We start from the raw sequence: 2500 nt of genomic DNA, 5'->3' as shown, positions 1-2500 counted from the left end.
ATAAACAGACATTGCATTTTCACCAATTAGATAAGCAGCTTGAACTTTGTGTCACTGAAAAAGTAGAAGAAATTATAAACACTGTTCCCATCACTTTTTAGCACAGGTAGTTGGATAAAATACAAACTTTATTTCCTTTCATCATTTGAACAGGGCAAAGGAGCACAAAGCACACACAAGCTGCATTCAGCAACAATATTCTTGTTTGTCTTATAAATACAAGGCAGATGCTAATTGAAAACACAAGGAAATTTGATCCTATTAAAAAGGCAGGAAGCTGCATTTAGTCAATTCATCATTAAATGCTTACTACAAGGCAGTGTTGCTGATGAAATAGTGCAGGGGCACACCCTCGTGGACAAAATGCTTACAGCACCTGGTATTCCCAGGCGGTCTCCCATCCAAGTACTAACCAGGCCCGACCCTGCTTCGCTTCCGAGATCAGACGAGATCGGGCGTACCCAGGCTGGTATGGCCGTAAGCGAGAAACAATCTCTTGCTACAACATATATAGTCAAAGTGAGTGTGATAAACAGACATTGCATTTTCACCAATTAGATAAGCAGCTTGAACTTTGTGTCACTGAAAAAGTAGAAGAAATTACAAACACTGTTCCCATCACTTTTTAGCACAGGTAGTTGGATAAAATACAAACTTTATTTCCTTTCATCATTTGAACAGGGCAAAGGAGCACAAAGCACACACAAGCTGCATTCAGCAACAATATTCTTGTTTGTCTTATAAATACAAGGCAGATGCTAATTGAAAACACAAGGAAATTTGATCCTATTAAAAAGGCAGGAAGCTGCATTTAGTCAATTCATCATTAAATGCTTACTACAAGGCAGTGTTGCTGATGAAATAGTGCAGGGGCACACCCTCGTGGACAAAATGCTTACAGCACCTGGTATTCCCAGGCGGTCTCCCATCCAAGTACTAACCAGGCCCGACCCTGCTTCGCTTCCGAGATCAGACGAGATCGGGCGTACCCAGGCTGGTATGGCCGTAAGCGAGAAACGATCTCTTGCTACAACATATATAGTCAAAGTGAGTGTGATAAACAGACATTGCATTTTCACCAATTAGATAAGCAGCTTGAACTTTGTGTCACTGAAAAAGTAGAAGAAATTACAAACACTGTACCCATCACTTTTTAGCACAGGTAGTTGGATAAAATACAAACTTTATTTCCTTTCATCATTTGAACAGGGCAAAGGAGCACAAAGCACACACAAGCTGCATTCATCAACAATATTCTTGTTTGTCTTATAAATACAAGGCAGATGCTAATTGAAAACACAAGGAAATTTGATCCTATTAAAAAGGCAGGAAGCTGCATTTAGTCAATTCATCATTAAATGCTTACTACAAGGCAGTGTTGCTGATGAAATAGTGCAGGGGCACACCCTCGTGGACAAAATGCTTACAGCACCTGGTATTCCCAGGCGGTCTCCCATCCAAGTACTAACCAGGACAGACCCTGCTTAGCTTCCGAGATCAGACGAGATCGGGCGTACCCAGGCTGATATGGCCGTAAGCGAGAAGCAATCTCTTGCTACAACATATATAGTCAAAGTGAGTCTGATAAAACAGATATTTAGTCAATTCATCATTAAATGCTTAATACAAGGCAGTGTTGCTGATGAAATAGTGCAAGAGCACCCCCTCGTGGACAAAATGCTTACAGCACCTGGTATTCCCAGGCGGTCTCCCATCCAAGTACTAACCAGGCCCGACCCTGCTTAGCTTCCGAGATCAGACGAGATCGGGCGTACCCAGGCTGGTATGGCCGTAAGAGAGAAACAATCTCTTGCAACAACATATATAGTCAAAGTGAGTCTGATAAAACAGATATTTAGTCAATTCATCATTAAATGCTTAATACAAGGCAGTGTTGCTGATGAAATAGTGCAAGAGCACCCCCTCGTGGACAAAATGCTTACAGCACCTGGTATTCCCAGGCGGTCTCCCATCCAAGTACTAACCAGGCCCGACCCTGCTTAGCTTCCGAGATCAGACGAGATCGGGCGTACCCAGGCTGGTATGGCCGTAAGCGAGAAACAATCTCTTGCTACAACATATATAGTCAAAATGAGTCTGATAAACAGACATTGCATTTTCACCAATTAGATAAGCAGCTTGAACTTTGTGTCACTGAAAAAGTAGAAGAAATTATAAACACTGTTCCCATCACTTTTTAGCACAGGTAGTTGGATAAAATACAAACTTTATTTCCTTTCATCATTTGAACAGGGCAAAGGAGCACAAAGCACACACAAGCTGCATTCAGCAACAATATTCTTGTTTGTCTTATAAATACAAGGCAGATGCTAATTGAAAACACAAGGAAATTTGATCCTATTAAAAAGGCAGGAAGCTGCATTTAGTCAATTCATCATTAAATGCTTACTACAAGGCAGTGTTGCTGATGAAATAGTGCAGGGGCACACCCTCGTGGACAAAATGCTTACAGCACCTGGTATTCCCAGGCGGTCTCCCA

The 2500-nt window shown here is 41.7% G+C and overlaps 5 non-coding genes and 1 pseudogene across 5 annotated transcripts in view; all 6 read right to left on the bottom strand.

Moving 5' to 3' along the window:
- Positions 1 to 364: 364 nt before the first annotated feature.
- On the bottom strand, positions 365 to 483 carry LOC145882283 (5S ribosomal RNA). Its single transcript, XR_014393849.1, has one exon. It is a non-coding gene; the product is annotated as a 5S ribosomal RNA (ribosomal RNA).
- Positions 484 to 892: 409 nt separating this feature from the next.
- LOC145882282 (5S ribosomal RNA) lies at positions 893 to 1011 on the bottom strand. Its single transcript, XR_014393848.1, has one exon. It is a non-coding gene; the product is annotated as a 5S ribosomal RNA (ribosomal RNA).
- Positions 1012 to 1420: 409 nt separating this feature from the next.
- Positions 1421 to 1539, bottom strand: LOC145852627 (uncharacterized; annotated as a pseudogene).
- Positions 1540 to 1678: 139 nt separating this feature from the next.
- LOC145882930 (5S ribosomal RNA) lies at positions 1679 to 1797 on the bottom strand. The gene has a single exon (XR_014394502.1). It is a non-coding gene; the product is annotated as a 5S ribosomal RNA (ribosomal RNA).
- A 139-nt stretch (positions 1798 to 1936) lies between these two features.
- Positions 1937 to 2055, bottom strand: LOC145853810 (5S ribosomal RNA). The gene has a single exon (XR_014374695.1). It is a non-coding gene; the product is annotated as a 5S ribosomal RNA (ribosomal RNA).
- A 409-nt stretch (positions 2056 to 2464) lies between these two features.
- LOC145882280 (5S ribosomal RNA) overlaps positions 2465 to 2500 on the bottom strand; it is a 119-nt gene continuing 83 nt past the window's right edge. The window contains exon 1 of the ribosomal RNA XR_014393846.1: positions 2465 to 2500. This exon is cut by the window's right edge and continues 83 nt beyond it. This is a non-coding gene — a ribosomal RNA (5S ribosomal RNA).

The sequence above is a fragment of the Salmo salar genome, chromosome 08 (assembly GCF_965601325.2).
Source record: "Salmo salar chromosome 08, fSalSal1, whole genome shotgun sequence".
Lineage (NCBI taxonomy): Eukaryota > Metazoa > Chordata > Actinopteri > Salmoniformes > Salmonidae > Salmo > Salmo salar.
This window is presented reverse-complemented; position numbering and strand designations above follow the sequence as displayed.